General features: G+C 44.7%; 15 non-coding genes across 15 annotated transcripts; 11 read left to right on the plus strand and 4 right to left on the minus strand.

Moving 5' to 3' along the window:
- The first annotated feature begins 7,805 nt into the window (after positions 1 to 7,805).
- On the plus strand, positions 7,806 to 7,877 carry trnae-uuc (transfer RNA glutamic acid (anticodon UUC)). Its single transcript has one exon. It is a non-coding gene; the product is annotated as a tRNA-Glu (tRNA).
- Positions 7,878 to 10,207: 2,330 nt separating this feature from the next.
- Positions 10,208 to 10,279, plus strand: trnae-cuc (transfer RNA glutamic acid (anticodon CUC)). Its single transcript has one exon. It is a non-coding gene; the product is annotated as a tRNA-Glu (tRNA).
- A 1,119-nt stretch (positions 10,280 to 11,398) lies between these two features.
- Positions 11,399 to 11,470, minus strand: trnad-guc (transfer RNA aspartic acid (anticodon GUC)). The gene has a single exon. It is a non-coding gene; the product is annotated as a tRNA-Asp (tRNA).
- Positions 11,471 to 11,579: 109 nt separating this feature from the next.
- trnal-aag (transfer RNA leucine (anticodon AAG)) lies at positions 11,580 to 11,661 on the plus strand. Its single transcript has one exon. It is a non-coding gene; the product is annotated as a tRNA-Leu (tRNA).
- A 639-nt stretch (positions 11,662 to 12,300) lies between these two features.
- On the plus strand, positions 12,301 to 12,382 carry trnal-aag (transfer RNA leucine (anticodon AAG)). Its single transcript has one exon. It is a non-coding gene; the product is annotated as a tRNA-Leu (tRNA).
- Positions 12,383 to 13,051: 669 nt separating this feature from the next.
- On the plus strand, positions 13,052 to 13,133 carry trnal-aag (transfer RNA leucine (anticodon AAG)). The gene has a single exon. It is a non-coding gene; the product is annotated as a tRNA-Leu (tRNA).
- A 1,629-nt stretch (positions 13,134 to 14,762) lies between these two features.
- On the plus strand, positions 14,763 to 14,834 carry trnae-uuc (transfer RNA glutamic acid (anticodon UUC)). Its single transcript has one exon. It is a non-coding gene; the product is annotated as a tRNA-Glu (tRNA).
- A 1,300-nt stretch (positions 14,835 to 16,134) lies between these two features.
- trnal-aag (transfer RNA leucine (anticodon AAG)) lies at positions 16,135 to 16,216 on the plus strand. Its single transcript has one exon. It is a non-coding gene; the product is annotated as a tRNA-Leu (tRNA).
- A 458-nt stretch (positions 16,217 to 16,674) lies between these two features.
- Positions 16,675 to 16,746, minus strand: trnad-guc (transfer RNA aspartic acid (anticodon GUC)). The gene has a single exon. It is a non-coding gene; the product is annotated as a tRNA-Asp (tRNA).
- Positions 16,747 to 16,855: 109 nt separating this feature from the next.
- Positions 16,856 to 16,937, plus strand: trnal-aag (transfer RNA leucine (anticodon AAG)). The gene has a single exon. It is a non-coding gene; the product is annotated as a tRNA-Leu (tRNA).
- A 1,117-nt stretch (positions 16,938 to 18,054) lies between these two features.
- Positions 18,055 to 18,126, minus strand: trnad-guc (transfer RNA aspartic acid (anticodon GUC)). The gene has a single exon. It is a non-coding gene; the product is annotated as a tRNA-Asp (tRNA).
- A 91-nt stretch (positions 18,127 to 18,217) lies between these two features.
- trnal-aag (transfer RNA leucine (anticodon AAG)) lies at positions 18,218 to 18,299 on the plus strand. The gene has a single exon. It is a non-coding gene; the product is annotated as a tRNA-Leu (tRNA).
- A 650-nt stretch (positions 18,300 to 18,949) lies between these two features.
- Positions 18,950 to 19,021, plus strand: trnae-uuc (transfer RNA glutamic acid (anticodon UUC)). Its single transcript has one exon. It is a non-coding gene; the product is annotated as a tRNA-Glu (tRNA).
- A 452-nt stretch (positions 19,022 to 19,473) lies between these two features.
- On the minus strand, positions 19,474 to 19,545 carry trnad-guc (transfer RNA aspartic acid (anticodon GUC)). Its single transcript has one exon. It is a non-coding gene; the product is annotated as a tRNA-Asp (tRNA).
- Positions 19,546 to 19,636: 91 nt separating this feature from the next.
- Positions 19,637 to 19,718, plus strand: trnal-aag (transfer RNA leucine (anticodon AAG)). Its single transcript has one exon. It is a non-coding gene; the product is annotated as a tRNA-Leu (tRNA).
- Positions 19,719 to 20,215: the final 497 nt, after the last annotated feature.

A 20,215-nucleotide genomic window follows, 5' to 3' on the forward strand; every position in this document is an offset into this window, starting at 1 on the left:
ACTTAGAATTTTATGGTGGTGGTAAGTATTCATGAAAACAGGTAGCCTAACATTAGTGAATGGGTGAATTCTGGAAATAACCTAAAAATCTTACACAGTGCACCTTTAAGCAAGGGGTTTCTTTCGTGCTTTCAATTTTGCAAAATCATCCACCACATCATTGAAGTCCAACTCTCTTGTCAGCTCACTCTCAATTGCCATTAGAGATAACGCATTTAATCTTTTCTGAGTCATTCTTGTGCGCAGCTCATTTTTTACTCTTGACAAAAGAGAGAATGAGCGTTCTCCCTCACAGTTACTGACCGGTAGAGTGAGAAAAATCCGTAGCGCAATGTATGTATTAGGAAACGTAGGCTGTAGTCCAAAATGTATTATTGTTTTGAGCAGTCCTGAAGGGGTCCTCTCCTCATCAGTGTTGTTGAGCTGTATAAAAGATTTGAACTGTATAAGCTCCTGTCCAAGACTTTCATTGAGGTCAGATGGGTATGATTCAGTGAGAATCTTGGCCTTGTGAAGGACTGAAGCATTGGACTCTGTATCCAAAGAGAAAAGGACACTGAACAAATTGTTCAGATGTTTGTAGGCCTCCAGACGGTGATTAAGGCTTGAACTCAGTTGATCAATAGAGGCAATAAATGTCTCTATTTGAAACAGTTGCCTTCCCTCAAGCACAACATCTGGGGATGCTGATTCATCAGCAAACTTTTTACGTTTCCTCGTCCGTTCAGCCCTGTAAGATGGGGTGCCACCCAACATGTTTAAGGCTTTCTGCTCAAAATGATCAAATAGATCTCTTTGGGAGAGAACAAAGGTGCGCAGAGATTCCAGCAATCTAACTGCTGTACCAAGGTCCATGTCTGCTTTTTGAAGTTGCAGACTTGTGGCCTGAAATCTGGACAGAACAGTGTCCCAAAAGCCTGCCATGAAGGCCATCTCAAGTGAATCCAGCTTCCGCACTAGACTGTCAGCTTCAGTTCGTGTGTCTCGTTTCTCTGTGTCATCAGTGGAAATAACCTGTAGTGCTGCTTTTATTTTACTGTAGTTCTGCCACAGTGCTTTGGTAGATTCTGCACGGCAACTCCAACGCGTGTTGGATAAAGCTTTAAGTGTGAGATCTATGTTGGAATTGCCAAATACCCTGTCCCATCGGTGTGTGGATGCAGTTGTGAAGTTGTAAATAGACTGAATCAAGTCAAAATACTTAGAGACTTCATTTCCACATCTGTCAATGCTGTTGACTCCCACCAAATTCAAAGAGTGAGCTGCACATGGAATATAGTGTATTAATGGGTTGCTTTTCTTTAAGTGAGCCTGCAACCCATTATACCTCCCTGACATGTTGCTGGCATTATCATAAGCCTGCCCCCTGCAATTTGACAGCTCTAACCCTAGATTTTCCAACACAGACATGACACAGTTAGCCAAACTTTCACCTGTATGGCTAGTAATGGGCTCAAAACCCACAAAGCGTTCAACAACACTGCCCTCTTTGCTAACAAAACGGAATATGAATGTCAATTGGTCCACATGAGATAAATCTGGGGTTGAATCCACAATGATAGAGTAGTATTTGCTTGCTTGCAGTTCATCTGCTATAGCCTGTTTGGTTTTTGCACCCATCAATTCAATGAATTCCTCACAAATGGTGGAGGACAGATATGAGGTATTACCTCGACCCATCTGCCCAAACTTTCTGATGTGATCCTTTAGAAAGGGATCAAATTCAGCCAGGACCTCCAGAATACCAAGGTAGTTCCCATTGAGAGGAGACCCTAACGATTCATTTTTACCCCTAAATGCAAGGCCCCTTTCTGCAAGGAATTTAATGACTGCAACAACTCTTTGTAACACCTGCCTCCAATAGCTGCTCTCTGCCTGAAACTGTTTGAACAGGTCTGCATCAACTGTGGCACCTTTGGCGCGGTTCAAGACTGCTTGCATGCAGGTTATGTGCTCAGCACTTCGCTCATGTTCACCAAATCTTTCTGAGTGTTTCCAATCACAATAGCCTGTCACAAAAGAATGCGTTTTTGGGGAAAACAGTTTGCATGCAAAGCAGTAAACATTACCAGTAGAGGGAGAGTACATCAGCCACTCTCTTTGTACTCGTTGTCCATTGGGCAAGTGTGAAGTAAAATGTTCATTGTTTAGGCATCGGGTTTTGCCTCCTAGCCCACTGTTCCTCACAGAAGCTGGATAATGGCTGTGACGGTTGTGAAATGATTTTGCACCTCTTTGAATAAGAACTTCCTTCATTGACTCAGTGAGGGTCTCAGCCCATTTAGCGGGATCACTAGGTAGAGTTGTCACTGTAGATGGTGTTGAAGAAAGATTCAGCTCATTTTCTATGCTGTCCAGAGGTGCAGTGACCTCACATTCATCCGAGCAACTGGCTACTGCTGAATTGGTTGAATCATAAGCATCAGAAGCATTTGGTTCAGTGTCTACACTTGTAGTGGTCTCAGGATCTTGGGAGCTACATGCTAGCTCAGGTGCATTGCTAACCTTAGCTGAATTTGCAGTAGCATTTATAGAATTGCTTTCAGCAGATGTCTTTGTACTGAAGAAGCTGGAGATATTTGGAACACTCTCAAGTAAAACTGATTCCTTTTTTTTCTTTTCTTGCTGAATTTTTTTTCTAGCTCCTCCACTTAAACGTTTATGATCCATATTTCCCTTCTTTCTTTGCACATTGGCTCTTTGCCTATCACAACAGATAAACCAACTATGTGTGTGTGTGTGTGTGTGTGTGTGTGTGTGTGTGTGTGTGTGTGTGTGTGTGTGTGTGTGTGTGTGTGTGTGTGAGTTTGTTTGTGTGTTTATGATCGGTGCTGCTTCCTTCAAGTGTGTGAGGTGATTTAGAAAACTAGCAACCCAGCATCAACACTCCAAAGCAGAGAATAACAGCTTACTAGCATAGACAATTGAGAGCAGAGAATCAACTGATTCGTCTGATAGACAGCAGGAGAGCAGAGTGGTCAGTGATGATCGAATCAAGAAAATGTCTAAATGGCAAGGGAACAGACTGATTTGTACTGAGGAGAAAGAGAGAGAGAGCCAATTACAGTGAAATATATTCCAAAAGAGCCAAGTGACTAGCTGAAGGCAGGGACAAATGCCTTGGAGTGACCAACAAGAGTGCAAAGTACCAAATGGCAAAATGTGGAAAGACCAACAGGCAGATCTGCTTTTACCTCTTATCTTCACAACCAAAAAGTTGCTAAATGATGTTTTCAGTCGCTAGCCAGGTATGGCCAAAAGACGCGAAATCTAGCGGCAAAGTCGGTCAATCACACTGACAGTGAAACAAATATTTTGAAAAGATAATAATTGTACACCTTTGTGCACTTTAGTCTTCTATCTAAATATTTTCACAAAGGACACCAAGGCAGCTTGCTAGCTATGATGGGAGCAACAATGTCTGATAGACAGCAGGAGAGCAGAGTGGTCAGTGATGATCCAATCAAGAAAATGTCTAAATGGCAAGGGAACAGACTGATTTGTACTGAGGAGAAAGAGAGAGCCAAGTACAGTTAAATATATTCCAGAGCCAAGTGACTAACTGAAGGCAAAGACAACAGCCAGATACCTTAGCAGAGACCAACAAGAATTCAAAGTACCTAATAGCAAGATGGCGAGACCAACACAATAAATTGTATTAGGATTTAATTTATTAACGTTAATCTTAACAGCCAAAAAGTTGCTGAATAATGTTTGTAGTCGCTAGCCAGGTATGCCCAAAACAAGAGTCGCTAAACCTAGCAGCAAAGTTGCTTAATTGCAACACACTCTAGGATTCAGGGGAATTAAGGATAATAAAGATATTAATTGTACAACTTTTTGTACTTTTTTTCTAGTTTTTTGAGTCGCCAGCCATGTATGGCCAAAAGTCGCTAATTGAATGCCAACGTTGCTTAATCGCCAACACACTGGGACTCACTGAAGGACTGACTGAATAAAAAAGATAATTAAGATAATTGTGTACTTTTCTCTTCTGATATATTCTCTAAGGACCCCAAGCTATCTGCAAGCAGCAATAATGTCTGACAGACAGGAGAGCAGAGTGGTCAGTGATGAATGGCAAGGGAACAGGCTGATTTGTACTGAGGAGAAAGAGAGAGAGAGAGCCAATTACAGTGAAATATATTCCAAAAGAGCCAAGTGACTAGCTGAAGGCAGGGACAAATGCCTTGGAGTGACCAAGAAGAGTGCAAAGTACCAAATGGCAAAATGTGGGAAGACCAACAGGAAGATCTGCTTTTACCACTTATCTTCACAACCAAAAAGTCGCTAAATGATGTTTTTAGTCGCTAGCCAGGTATGGCCAAAAGACGCGAAATCTAGCGGCAAAGTCGGTCAATCACACAGTGAAACAAATAATTTTAAAAAGATAGTAATCGTACAATGTCTTGTACTTTTGTCTTCTTTCTTAATATTTCTCAAAGGACACCAAAATGTCGCTATCTGCAGGCAGCTTGCTAGCTATGATGGCAGCAACAATGTACCTTAGAGTGACTGACCAACAAGAGCTCAAAGTACCTAATGGCAAAATGTGGAGAGACAGACACAATAAATTGCATTAAGATGAAGAGAACTGTTGCTATTATTAATCTTAACATCAACCAGAAAGTCGCTAAATGTCACCAGCCAGGTATGGCCAAAAGTCGCTTAATTGGCCACACAGTAACAGAGAAACTAACAAAAAAAAGATCATAAAGATAATAGTTGTACAACTGTGTGTACTTTTGTCTTCTTTCTAAATATTTTCCCAAAGGACACCAAAATGTTGCTATCTGCAGGCGGGAGCGTGCCTATGTTCCCCGGGTCCTATGTTCCCCGGGTCCTATGTTCCCCGGTTGTTCCTGGGTCTTTGTATGCGACCGGGGAACTTAGGACCCTTTTTCTAAAAAAGGGTCCTATGTTCCCTGCATTGTATCTGGCGAAATTGCGAAATTGTGCCCTGACCAAAACCATCCCTAAACCTAACCTGTCACAGGGCGTTGTGGAGCACTTTTTTTTGGCGAAATTGTGCCCTGACCAAAACTATCCCTAAACCTAACCTGTCACAGGGCGTTGTGGAGCACTTTTTTTTGGCGAAATTGTGCCCTGACCAAAACCATCCCTAAACCTAACCTGTCACAGGGCATGCGGCAGCAGATAGAGCAACTCAAACGCGAACTTCCTTCCTTCGACAACTTAAACGCGTCTCTGTCATGCGTGTCTGCGTGCGTCTTACTTAGTCGCGCATTGGAAGCAGCGGGGAACATAGAACCCTTTTCTGGAAAAAGTGTTGTACGTTCCCCGCAGCGGGGAACATAGAACCCTTTTTTTTAAAAAGGGTCCTTAGTTCCCCGGTAGAGGGGAACATAGGACCCGGGTAACATAGGGACGGGGAACATAGGGATGACCCGCTGCAGGCAGCTTGCTAGCTATGATGGCAGCAACGATGTCTGCCAGACAGGAGAGAGTGGTCAGTGACGATCGAATCGAGAAAATGACAAAATGGGTCAAAGACCAAAAAGTTATTAACTGACAGCAGTGACAAATGTCAGACTGTAAACTTTCTCGAAAGAAAAGGACAAAATGGGAAGATGCTGATAATAACAGCAAAATGGAAAATATAAGAATTTCCAAGTAATGCTCAACTCAAGTGTGTGTGTGTGTGTGTGTGCGCGCGTTAAACTTCTTGTTGAATGATTTCAAATTATCTCTGAGTCTGAACTGAGGGAAAGGAAACCAAATTTTGAGCAGTCTCTCACGAGTTCAAAATACCAAATGAGGAGATTCTAAAAGAACAGACCGGTTTATGAAAGACTTGATGGGGGAGGGGCACAGCTAAGAATACTTGAGTGAGATTCTGTGATCCAAATTCGAGATAGAGCTTTTTGATAATGATAATTTGTCAGAGTAAGGTTGTGTAATCAAAATTTGAGAATGAGCTTTGTCAATCAATCAAGAATATTTGCATTAAGTTCTGTGATCAAAATTCAGAAACAACCTTTAATAATTGATAAAGAATATGTGAGTGAGGTTGTGTGATCCATCCAATTTGAGAATTAGCTTTGATAATAATGATTGAGAGCCTCTGGCCCTCTGTGGATCATGGCCGCGGGGCCAATTTTGCCTGGCCCCTTGAGGCCTCTGTGGGTCGTGGCCGCGGGGCCAAGTTGGCCTGGCCCCTTGGGGCCTCTGACCCTCTATGGATCGGGGCCAAGTTGGCCTGACCCCTCGGGGCCTCTGGCCCTCTATGGATCATGGCCGCGGGGCCAAGTTGGCCTGACCCCTTAGGACCTCAGGCCCTCTGTGGGTCGCGGCCGCGGGGCCAAGTTGACCTGGCCCCTTGGGGCCTCTTACCCTCTATGGATCGTGGCCGCGGGGCCAAGTTGACCTGGCCCCTTGGGGCCTCTGGCCTTCTGTGGCTCGCGGCCGCGGGCCAAGTTGGCCTGGCCCTTTGGGGCCTCTGGCCTTCTGTGGGTCGTGGCCGCGGGGCCAAGTTGGCCTGGCCCCTTGGGGCCTCTGACCGTCTATGGATCGTGGCCGCGGGGCCAAGTTGACCTGGCCCCCTGGGGCCTCTGACCCTCTATGGATCGTGGCCGCAGGGCCAAGTTGGCCTGGCCCCTTGGGGCCTCTGACCGTCTATGGATCATGGCCGCGGGGCCATGTTGGCCTGGCCCCTTGGGGCCTCTGGCCCTCTGTGGGTCGCGGCCGCGGGGCCAAGTTGACCTGGCCCCTTGGGGCCTCTTACCCTCTATGGATCATGGCCGCGGGGCCAAGTTGGCCTGGCCCCTTGGGGCTTAAGATTATTATTTTTGCAAAAGTAGTTTTGCTTGGGTCGCGGCCGCGGGGTCAAGTTGGCCTGGCCCCTTGGGGCCTCTGGCCCCCTGGGCCTGGGCCCGGTAGGCCCGGTCATTAATCCACCTATGCGCGTGACAGGCGGAGATACTGTCCACTATACTAACGAGGACTGCTTGGGATGATATTTTGCCTGCCACACCGCGACCAAAGTGTTGCTATTCCATATTTCTGCTATCTCATAATGCGGACAAATTGATCCTCCGAAAGCACGGATTGAGGGTAGTGTGGCCGAGCGGTCTAAGGCGCTGGATTAAGGCTCCAGTCTCTCGGGAGGCGTGGTTTCAAGTCCCACAACTGCCATTTTTGCTGGTAACACACTTGTATCTTCCCTGACTGAGGCAATAAGACCCTGGGCCTCATTTAGAAAACTTGCAAAAATAGGGCCAAAACGTTAGCTTTGGAGTTTTCCATGCCAGGTATGCAATAAAAAAAACACAACCAGCACAGATTCAACGCCCGCCAGCAGCATCCAGTAAAGCTACAAGGTGGTCGAGGTTGTATGTTTATCAACATGTCGTTTGAAGATCTCCGCCCCTACTTAAGACATTCAGGCCACTTTTATCTGTTTCTGTATTTGGATGACACCGCAGTGATAGGATGTATCACTGGCCCGCACGGTGCAACCAGCAGGAGGGAGTTGGCCTGTCTGGTGACATTGTGTGGAAACAATGACCTTATCCTCAACACGGACTACACTAAGAAGACAAAAGAAGACATGAGGAAGGAAAGTCTGTTCTTTTTTGTTACTATTGTACAATTTTTCCACACCCAAGTCCAAATTCATGCAGCAGTTTCCATAGTGTAGTGGTTATCACTTCACTAAGACACAAAAGTTACCCCGGTTCAAAGAAGACAATTCGCATTTCTGACATGGCATATGAATGCAATGGGTGCTTCACACATTTGTCAAGAAACCATGCAGGAGACCAGTGTCTGAACCAGTGATCAACTCCCTGGTGGTCTAGTGGCTAGGATTCGGCGCTTTCACCGCCGCGGCCCGGGTTCGATTCCCGGTCAGGGAAAGCTATCCGACCCTTTCTCAGAGCAGGCATTTTATAATAAACTTATGTGACTTCCATGTTTTATGCTCACGATATACAAATCATTATCGTTGACATTTTCCATAAAGGCAATGGGGACATTGCTCAAATTTGGCCCAAAAAATGTGCCTGAGATTCTCAGCTTTCCTCTTCTTGTCGTCTTCGAGGTCCACTGCACGACACCTTTCCAGTTCTCCACACACAACCTAGCCTAGTCAATGACGGCATCCAGATCTTGTTGGTTGCATTGCACAGGCAGGAGAGAGCAGACTAACAAATGACTCATCATATGCACTCCTCCACACTAACATGCTGTAGAACAGGGGTCACCAACCTTTTTGAAACCAAGGGCTACTTCTTGGGTACTGATTAATCCGAAGGGCTACCAGATAGATACACACTTAAATAAATTGCCAGAAGTAGCCAATTTGCTCAATTTACCTTTAACTCTGTTATTATTAATAATTAATGATATTTATCTTTGTGGAAACACTGATCATCTTAATGATTTCTCACAATAAATATATATAGAAACAGATAAATATCAATTTGCAACACTTTATTTTTATAATTTCTCTATAAGTGCACATTTTTCAAATTTAACATTTTCAAATGATCACTTCTAAGACAGTCTTGTGAAATCACAATATCCCATTTTAACTAGCTAGCCACTAACATTTTTTAAGAAATCATGAATTACTTTGCACCATGTTTGTACAAATAATAACTCATGTAAAATACAAAGGTAAACTCTCAAATTTTTAAATCATGTCACACTTTGAACTGGACACCAAATCTGTTATCGGTTTCTTTGTCAGTTAGTGGGAAGCCTGGCATTGCATGCTGTTAACTAGTGTGTTGTACTCTGGTGTGTAACTTGACACTGCAACTCTGAGTGAGTCTTGCAGATGTGCATCAGTGAGGCGTGTTCTGTGTTTGTTCTTGATGAAGTTCATGTCAGAAAAGGCTGATTCACAAAGATAAGATTTTTCCTCATTGTTTGCGGAACCTTCTTAATCTTTTGGACATATTTTCACAGCAATCTGGCCTTAAGCTTAATTGTGATAAATGTAAAATGTTAAGGATCGGAAATCTAAAGGGAACGTCCTTTCGAATGGAATGCAAAGTGTTTTGTTTATAAATTATATGCAATCTGTTGTGTTCCCTGATTTTATTTCTGTGTACATGAATGAAGGTGTGTGTTGCTGAGTCCGACTTGGACATTATCTGGACTGGGCCTGGTTTAAAAAACCCTTTAAAAAAATCTAATTTCATTGACAACCTGGTCTGTTGAAGATAAGGCCCTTTTTTTAAAAAATAAAATAAAATAAGATAAATAAATAAAAAACATTTTCTTGGATAAAAAAGAAAGTAAAACAATATAAAAATAATTACATAAAAAATGGTTATTAATGAAAATGTTAGTGAACCAGCAGCCTATACAATCATGTGTGCTTCAGGGACTGTGTCCCTTGCAGATGTGTTGTCTATGTTGTGGGAACCAGAATATTGGTAGCAGAAAGAAATAACCCCTTTTGTGTGGATGAGTGTGCATGGGGGAGGTTATTTGGGTTGATGCACTGATTGAAAGTGTATCTTGTGTTTTTTCTATGTAGATTTAATTTTTTTTTTTTAAAAAAAAAATTTTTTTTTTTTTTACATTTTTTTTTTTTTTTTTTTTAGAACAGGCCCGCGGGCGACTCATCTGGTCCTTACGGGCGACCTGGTGCCCGCGGGCACCGCGTTGGTGACCCCTGCTGTAGAACCATCCTCATAGCCTCATTTGTTCATGGATACCCTGCAACGTTCCGTTTCACAGATCTTGGGCGATTTAGGCAGGACCAAAAAGGCCACACTTCTTTGGAGCCAGGCAGAAGAGATTTGTTTAGGTAGAGAGAGGATTTGTGTGAGGCATTTTCCCGGCGGCTAGAGCAGAGGGCCAACTGTTGCGGTGATAGGATGTATCACTGGCCCGCACGGTGCGACCAGCAGGAGGGAGTTGGCCTGTCTGGATACATTGTGTGGAAACAACGACCTTATCCTCAACACGGACTACACTAAGAAGACAAAAGAAGACAGGAGGAAGGAAAGTCTGTTCTTTTTTGTTACTATTGTACAATTTTTCCACACCCAAGTCCAAATTCATGCAGCAGTTTCCATAGTGTAGTGGTTATCACTTCACTAAGACACAAAAGTTACCCCGGTTCAAAGAAGACAATTCGCATTTCTGACATGGCATATGAATGCAATGGGTGCTTCACACATTTGTCAAGAAACCATGCAGGAGACCAGTGTCTGAACCAGTGATCAACTCCCTGGTGGTCTAGTGGCTAGGATTCGGCGCTCTCACCGCCGCGGCCCGGGTTCGATTCCCGGTCAGGGAAAGCTATCCGACCCTTTCTCAGAGCAGGCAATTTATAATTAACTTATGTGACTTCCATGTTTTATGCTCATGATATACAAATCATTATAGTTGACATTTTCCATAAAGGCAATGGGGACATTGCTCAAACTTGGCCCAAAGAATGTGCCCGAGATTCTCCGCTTTCCTCTTCTTGTCGTCTTCGAGGTCCACTGCACGACACCTTTCCAGTTCTCCACACACAACCTAGCCTAGTCAATGACGGCATCCAGATCTTGTTGGTTGCATTGCACAAGCAGGAGAGAGCAGACTAACAAATGACTCATCATATGCACTCCTCCACACTAACATGCTGTAGAACCATCCTCATAGCCTCATTTGTTCATGGATACCCTGCAACTTTCCGTTTCACAGATCTTGGGCGATTTAGGCAGGACCAAAAAGGCCACACTTCTTTGGAGCCAGGCAGAAGAGATTTGTTTAGGCAGAGAGAGGATTTGTGTGAGGCATTTTCCCGGCGGCTAGAGCAGAGGGCCAGCCTGTTGCGGTGATGTCTGTCAGTCAGGGCTTATACAGGATGGAGGAAATTTGCCTTGACTTTAATCTCTTCATTGCTGGTTCTCGGTCAAACAGAGCGAGATGAGGGTCTGTTTCTTGTTTGAGCTTTTCCTCTGACGTCTGTGGTTGTATTCAAGCTGTTTTCTGTGCCAACTGACTTTAGGCTAACCATTGGTATATGTGTATAAGTGGTATATGTGTAACTAAACTGTTGTCAGGGTTTGCTCGTAGGTGGTTAGATGCGTTGTCGTAAATAAGACCATACAGGGCTTCGCCTTAGGACTTCTCTAATTCTACCAAGGTTGATTTTTGTAATGCTATGTCGAGGTCGTCAGCTGCTGCATCCCTAACCTTTAATTTGACACATTGACTCTGACAAACCATTTTCCCTTTTTGAAGACTTGCTTTTGCATCCTAATTTCGAGGGGTGCAACAAACATTAGTAAAATACTGTGTTTGATTTCTGTAGGGCTGTGCAGCAACGCCGAGTAAACACATCACAACATTCGGAGAAGGATACTGTGGTCACTTCTGAAATTTCAACAAGATGGTAATTGAAGAAAATGAGAGGAACCTAAACCATCTCCCCGTCAGGGAATCGAACCCTGGTCTTCCGCGTGACAGGCGGAGATACTGTCCACTATACTAACGAGGACTGCTTGGGATGATATTTTGCCTGCCACACCGCGACCAAAGTGTTGCTATTTCATATTTCTGCTATCTCATAATGCCGACAAATTGATCCGCCAAATGCATAGATTGAGGGTAGTGTGGCCGAGCGGTCTAAGGCGCTGGATTAAGGCTCCAGTCTCTCGGGAGGCGTGGGTTCAAATCCCACCGCTGCCATTTTTGCTGGTAACACACTTGTATCTTCCCTGACTGAGGCAAGAAGACCCAGGGCCTCATTTAGAAAACTTGCAAAAATAGGGCCAAAACGTTAGCTTTGGAGTTGTCCATGCCAGGTATGCAATAAAAAAAACCCAACCAGCACAGATTTAAGGCCCGCCAGCAGCGTCCGGTAAAGCTAAAAGGTGGTCGAGGTTGTATGTTTATCATCATGTCATTTGAAGATCAACCTAACCTAGTCAATGACGGCATCCAGATCTTGTTGGTTGCATTGCACAGGCAGGAGAGAGCAGACTAACAAATGACTCATCATATGCACTCCTCCACACTAACATGCTTTAGAACCATCCTCACTGTTTTGAATCATCAACATCACAACATTCGGAGAAGGATACTGTGGTCACTTCTCAAATTTCAAAAAGATGGCAATTGAAGAAAATAAGAGGCACCTGAACCATCTCCCCGTCAGGGAATCGAACCCTGCTCTTCCGCGTGACAGGCGGAGATACTGTCCACTATACCAACGAGGACTGCTTGGGATGATATTTTGCCTGCCACACCGTGACCAAAGTGTTGCTATTCCATATTTCTGCTATCTCATAATGCGGACAAATTGACCCTCCGAAAGCACGGATTGAGGGTAGTGTGGCAGAGCGGTCTAAGGCGCTGGATTAAGGCTCCAGTGTCTCGGGAGGCGTGGGTTCAAATCCCACCATTGCCATTTTTGCTGGTAACACACTTGTATCTTCCCTGACTGAGGCAATAAGACCCTGGGCCTCATTTAGAAAACTTGCAAAAATAGGGCCAAAACGTTAGCTTTGGAGTTTTCCATGCCAGGTATGCAATAAAAAAAAAACAACCAGCACAGATTTAAGGCCCGCCAGCAGAGTCCGGTAAAGCTAAAAGGTGGTCGAGGTTGTATGTTTATCAACATGTCGTTTGAAGATCAACCTAACCTAGTTAATGACGGCATCCAGATCTTGTTGGTTGCATTGCACAGGCAGGAGAGAGCAGACTAACAAATGACTCATCATATGCACTCCTCCACACTAACATGCTGTAGAACCATCCTCACTGTTTTGAATCATCAACATCACAACATTCGGAGAAGGATACTGTGGTCACTTCTGAAATTTCAACAAGATGGTAATTGAAGGAAATAGGAGGCACCTGAACCATCTCCCCATCAGGGAATCAAACCCTGGTCTTCCGCGTGACAGGCGGAGATACTGTCCACTATACTAACGAGGACTGCTTGGCATGATATTTTCCTGGGGACAAGCAAACAGGCTTGGCTTTTGCCTGCCACACCGCGACCAGAGTGTTGCTATTCCATATTTCTGCTATCTCATAATCCGGACAAATTGATCCTCCGAAAGCTTGGATTGAGGGTAGTGTGGCCGAGCGGTCTGAGGCGCTGGATTAAGGCTCCAGTCTCTCAGGAGGCGTGGGTTCAAATCCCACCACTGCCATTTTTGCTGTTAACGCACTTGTATCTTCCCTGACTGAGGCAATAAGACCCTGGGCCTCATTTAGAAAGCTTGCAAAAGTAGGGCCAAAACGTTAGCTTTGGAGTTTTCCGTGCCAGGTATGCAATAAAAAAAAGACAACCAGCACAGATTTAAGGCCCGCCAGCAGCATCCAGTAAAGCTAAAAGGTGGTCGAGGTTGTATGTTTATCAACATGTCGTTTGAAGATCTCCGCCCCTACTTAAGACATTCAGGCCACTTTTATCTGTTTCTGTATTTGGATGACACCGCAGTGATAGGATGTATCACTGGCCCGCACGGTGCGACCAGCAGGAGGGAGTTGGCCTGTCTGGTGACATTGTGTGGAAACAACAACCTTATCCTCAACACGGACTACACTAAGAAGACAAAAGAAGACAGGAGGAAGGAAAGTCTGTTCTTTTTTGTTACTATTGTACAATTTTTCCACACCCAAGTCCAAATTCATGCAGCAGTTTCCATAGTGTAGTGGTTATCACTTCACTAAGACACAAACGTTACCCCGGTTCAAAGAAGACAATTCGCATTTCTGACATGGTATATGAATGCAATGGGTGCTTCACACATTTGTCAAGAAACCATGCAGGAGACCAGTGTCTGAACAAGTGATCAACTCCCTGGTGGTCTAGTGGCTAGGATTCGGCTCTTTCACCGCCGCGGCCAGGATTCGATTCCTGGTCAGGCAAAGCTATCCGACCCTTTCTCAGAGCAGGCAATTTATAATTAACTTATGTGACTTCCATGTTTTATGCTCATGATATACAAATCATTATCGTTGACATTTTCCATAAAGGCAATGGGGACATTGCTCAAATTTGGCCCAAAAAATGTGCCAGGCGGAGATACTGTCCACTATACTAACGAGGACTGCTTGGCATGCTATTTTCCTGGGGACAACCAAACAGGCTTGGCTTTTGCCTGCCACACCGCGACCAAAGGCGCTGAATTAAGGCTCCAGTGTCTCGGGAGGCGTGGGTTCAAATCCCACCACTGCCATTTTTGCTGGTAACACACTTGTATCTTCCCTGACTGAGGCAATAAGACCCTGGGCCTCATTTTTTTAATTTTTTTTTTAATTTTTTTTTTTTATTATTTTTTTTTATTATTATTATTTTTTATTTTTTTATTTATTTCAAACAACATTTTAAAAAAAAACACAAGATACACTTACCATTAGTGCATCAACCCAAGAAAACCCTCCCTCCCCCATTCACACTCATTTACACTCATTTACACAAAAGGAGCTGTCTCTTTCTGTTATTAAAAAAAACAACAACTTCTGGTTCCTACAGTATAGAACAATACAGTCTGCAAGGGATACAGTCATTCGAGCACACACTAAGAAGACAAAAGAAGACATGAGGAAGGAAAGTCTGTTCTTTTTTGTTACTATTGTACAATTTTTCCACACCCAAGTCCAAATTCATGCAGCAGTTTCCATAGTGTAGTGGTTATCAATTCACTAAGACACAAAAGTTACCCCGGTTCAAAGAAGACAATTCGCATTTCTGACATGGCATATGAATGCAATGGGTGCTTCACACATTTGTCAAGAAACCCTGCAGGAGACCAGTGTCTGAACCAGTGATCAACTCCCTGGTGGTCTAGTGGCTAGGATTCGGCGCTTTCACCGCCGCGGCCGGGGTTCGATTCCCGGTCAGGGAAAGCTATCCGACCCTTTCTCAGAGCAGGCAATTTATAATAAATTTATGTGACTTCCATGTTTTATGTTCATGATATACAAATCATTATCGTTGACATTTTCCATAAAGGCAATGGGGACATTGCTCAAACTTGGCCCAAAAAATGTGCCCGAGATTCTCCGCTTTCCTCTTCTTGTCGTTTTCGAGGTCCACTGCACGACACCTTTCCAGTTCTCCACACACAACCTAGCCTAGTCAATGACGGCATCCAGATCTTGTTGGTTGCATTGCACAGGCAGGAGAGAGCAGACTAACAAATGACTCATCATATGCACTCCTCCACACTAACATGCTGTAGAACCATCCTCATAGCCTCATTCGTTCATGGATACCCTGCAACGTTCCGTTTCACAGATCGTGGGCGATTTAGGCAGGACCAAAAAGGCCACACTTCTTTGGAGCCAGGCAGAAGAGATTTGTTTAGGCAGAGAGAGGATTTGTGTGAGGCATTTTCCCGGCGGTTAGAGCAGAGGGCCAACCTGTTGCGGTGATGTCTGTCAGTCAGGGCTTATACAGGATGGAGGAAATTTGCCTTGACTTTAATCTCTTCATTGCTGGTTCTCGGTCAAACAGAGCGAGACGAGGGTCTGTTTCTTGTTTGAGCTTTTCCTCTGACGTCTGTGGTTGTATTCAAGCTGTTTTCTGTGCCAACTGACTTTAGGCTAACCATTGGTATATGTGTATAAGTGGTATATGTGTAACTAAACTGTTGTCAGGGTTTGCTCGTAGGTGGTTAGATGCATTGTCGTAAATAAGACCATACAGGGCTTCGCCTAAGGACTTTTCTAATTCTACCAAGGTTGATTTTTGTAATGCTATGTCGAGGTCGTCAGCTGCTGCATCCCTAACCTTTAATTTGACACATTGACTCTGACAAACCATTTTCCCTTTTTGAAGACTTGCTTTTGCATCCTAATTTCGAGGGGTGCAACAAACATTAGTAAAATACTGTGTTTGATTTCTGTAGGGCTGTGCAGCAACGCCGATTCCACACATCACAACATTCGGAGAAGGATACTGTGGTCACTTCTCAAATTTCAACGAGATGGTAATTGAAGAAAATGAGAGGAACCTAAACCATCTCCCCGTCAGGGAATCGAACCCCCGTCTTCCACGTGACAGGCGGAGATACTGTCCACTATACCTACGAGGACTGCTTGGGATGATATTTTGCCTGCCACACCGCGACCAAAGTGTTGCTATCTCATATTTCTGCTATCTCATAATGCCGACAAATTGATCCGCCGAATGCATAGATTGAGGGTAGTGTGGCCGAGCGGTCTAAGGCGCTGGATTAAGGCTCCAGTCTCTCGGGAGGCGTGGGTTCAAATCCCACCACTGCCATTTTTGCTGGTAACACACTTGTATCTTCCCTGACTGAGGCAAGAAGACCCAGGGCCTCATTTAGAAAACTTGCAAAAAAAGGGCCAAAACGTTAGCTTTGGAGTTTTCCATGCCAGGTATGCAATAAAAAAAACCCAACCAGCACAGATTTAAGGCCCGCCAGCAGTGTCCGGTAAAGCTAAAAGGTGGTCGAGGTTGTATGTTTATCATCATGTCGTTTGAAGATCAACCTAACCTAGTCAATGACGGCATCCAGATCTTGTTGGTTGCATTGCACAGGCAGGAGAGAGCAGACTAACAAATGACTCATCATATGCACTCCTCCACACTAACATGCTTTAGAACCATCCTCACTGTTTTGAATCATCAACTTCACAACATTCGGAGAAGGATACTGTGGTCACTTCTCAAATTTCAAAAAGATGGTAATTGATGAAAATAAGAGGCACCTGAACCATCTCCCCGTCAGGGAATCGAACCCTGGTCTTCCGCGTGACAGGCGGAGATACTGTCCACTATACTAACGAGGACTGCCTTGGATGATATTTTGCCTGCCACCCTGCGACCAAAGTGTTGCTATTCAGTATTTCTACGATCTCATAATGCGGACAAATTGATCCTCCGAAAGCACGGATTGAGGGTAGTGTGGCCGAGCGGTCTAAGGCGCTGGATTAAGGCTCCAGTCTCTCGGGAGGCGTGGGTTCAAATCCCACCACTGCCATTTTTGCTGGTAACACACTTGTATCTTCCCTGACTGAGGCAATAAGACCCTGGGCCTCATTTAGAAAACTTGCAAAAATAGGACCAAAACGTTAGCTTTGGAGTTTTCCATTCCAGGTATGCAATAAAAAAAACACAACCAGCACAGATTTAAGGCCCGCCAGCAGCGTCCGGTAAAGCTAAAAGGTGGCCGAGGTTGTATGTTTATCAACATGTCGTTTGAAGATCAACCTAACCTAGTCAATGACGGCATCCAGATCTTGTTGGTTGCATTGCACAGGCAGGAGAGAGCAGACTAACAAATGACTCATCATATGCACTCCTCCACACTAACATGCTGTAGAACCATCCTCACTGTTTTGAATCATCAACATCACAACATTCGGAGAAGGATACTGTGGTCACTTCTGAAATTTCAACAAGATGGTAATTGAAAAAAGTAAGAGGCACCCGCACCATCTCCCCGTCAGGGAATAGAACCCTGGTCTTCCGCGTGACAGGCGGAGATACTGTCCACTATACTAACGAGGACTGCTTGGCATGTTGTTTTCCTGGGGACAACCAAACAGGCTTGGCTTTTGCCTGCCACACCGCGACCAAAGGTGCTGAATTAAGGCTCCAGTCTCTCGGGAGGCGTGGGTTCAAATCCCACCACTGCCATTTTAGCTGGTAACACACTTGTATCTTCCCTGACTGAGGCAATAAGACCCTGGGCCTCATTTAGAAAACTTGCAAAAATAGGGCCAAAACATTAGCTTTGGAGTTTTCCATGCCAGGTATGCAATAAAAAAAACACAACCAGCACAGATTTAAGGCCCGCCAGCAGCGTCCGGTAAAGCTAAAAGGTGGTCGAGGTTATATGTTTATCAACATGTCGTTTGAAGATCAACCTAACCTAGTCAATGACGGCATCCAGATCTTGTTGGTTGCATTGCACAGGCAGGAGAGAGCAGACTAACAAATGACTCATCATATGCACTCCTCCACACTAACATGATGTAGAACCATCCTCACTGTTTTGAATCAACAACATCACAACATTCGGAGAAGGATACTGTGGTCACTTCTGAAATTTATACAAGATGGTAATTGAAAAAAGTAAGAGGCACCCGCACCATCTCCCCGTCAGGGAATCGAACCCTGGTCTTCCGCGTGACAGGCGGAGATACTGTCCACTATACTAACGAGGACTGCTTGGCATGATATTTTGCTGGGGACAAGTAAACAGGCTTGGCTTTTGCCTGCCACACCGCGACCAAAGTGTTGCTAGCTTGGATTGAGGGTAGTGTGGCCGAGCGGTCTAAGGCGCTGGATTAAGGCTCCAGTCTCTCAGGAGGCGTGGGTTCAAATCCCACCACTGCCTTTTTTGCTGGTAACGCACTTGTATCTTCCCTGACTGAGGCAATAAGACCCTGGGCCTCATTTAGAAAGCTTGCAAAAATAGGGCCAAAACGTTAGCTTTGGAGTTTTCCATGCCAGGTATGCAGTAAAAAAAACACAACCAGCACAGATTTAAGGCCCGCCAGCAGCATCCAGTAAAGCTAAAAGGTGGTCGAGGTTGTATGTTTATCAACATGTCGTTTGAAGATCTCCGCCCCTACTTAAGACATTCAGGCCACTTTTATCTGTTTCTGTATTTGGATGACACCGCAGTGATAGGATGTATCACTGGCCCGCACGGTGCGACCAGCAGGAGGGAGTTGGCCTGTCTGGATACATTGTGTGGAAACAACGACCTTATCCTCAACACGGACTACACTAAGAAGACAAAAGAAGACAGGAGGAAGGAAAGTCTGTTCTTTTTTGTTACTATTGTACAATTTTTCCACACCCAAGTCCAAATTCATGCAGCAGTTTCCATAGTGTAGTGGTTATCACTTCACTAAGACACAAAAGTTACCCCGGTTCAAAGAAGACAATTCGCATTTCTGACATGGCATATGAATGCAATGGGTGCTTCACACATTTGTCAAGAAACCATGCAGGAGACCAGTGTCTGAACCAGTGATCAACTCCCTGGTGGTCTAGTGGCTAGGATTCGGCGCTTTCACCGCCGCGGCCCGGGTTCGATTCCCGGTCAGGGAAAGCTATCCGACCCTTTCTCAGAGCAGGCAATTTATAATAAACTTATGTGACTTCCATGTTTTATGCTCATGATATACAAATCATTATAGTTGACATTTTCCATAAAGGCAATGGGGACATTGCTCAAACTTGGCCCAAAAAATGTGCCCGAGATTCTCCGCTTTCCTCTTCTTGTCGTCTTCGAGGTCCACTGCACGACACCTTTCCAGTTCTCCACACACAACCTAACCTAGTCAATGACGGCATCCAGATCTTGTTGGTTGCATTGCACAGGCAGGAGAGAGCAGACTAACAAATGACTCATCATATGCACTCCTCCACACTAACATGATGTAGAACCATCCTCACTGTTTTGAATCAACAACATCACAACATTCGGAGAAGGATACTGTGGTCACTTCTGAAATTTATACAAGATGGTAATTGAAAAAAGTAAGAGGCACCCGCACCATCTCCCCGTCAGGGAATCGAACCCTGGTCTTCCGCGTGACAGGCGGAGATACTGTCCACTATACTAACGAGGACTGCTTGGCATGATATTTTGCTGGGGACAAGTAAACAGGCTTGGCTTTTGCCTGCCACACCGCGACCAAAGTGTTGCTAGCTTGGATTGAGGGTAGTGTGGCCGAGCGGTCTAAGGCGCTGGATTAAGGCTCCAGTCTCTCAGGAGGCGTGGGTTCAAATCCCACCACTGCCTTTTTTGCTGGTAACGCACTTGTATCTTCCCTGACTGAGGCAATAAGACCCTGGGCCTCATTTAGAAAGCTTGCAAAAATAGGGCCAAAACGTTAGCTTTGGAGTTTTCCATGCCAGGTATGCAGTAAAAAAAACACAACCAGCACAGATTTAAGGCCCGCCAGCAGCATCCAGTAAAGCTAAAAGGTGGTCGAGGTTGTATGTTTATCAACATGTCGTTTGAAGATCTCCGCCCCTACTTAAGACATTCAGGCCACTTTTATCTGTTTCTGTATTTGGATGACACCGCAGTGATAGGATGTATCACTGGCCCGCACGGTGCGACCAGCAGGAGGGAGTTGGCCTGTCTGGATACATTGTGTGGAAACAACGACCTTATCCTCAACACGGACTACACTAAGAAGACAAAAGAAGACAGGAGGAAGGAAAGTCTGTTCTTTTTTGTTACTATTGTACAATTTTTCCACACCCAAGTCCAAATTCATGCAGCAGTTTCCA

This window comes from Entelurus aequoreus, linkage group LG26, assembly GCF_033978785.1.
Source record: "Entelurus aequoreus isolate RoL-2023_Sb linkage group LG26, RoL_Eaeq_v1.1, whole genome shotgun sequence".
In the NCBI taxonomy this organism is placed as follows: Eukaryota; Metazoa; Chordata; class Actinopteri; order Syngnathiformes; family Syngnathidae; genus Entelurus; species Entelurus aequoreus.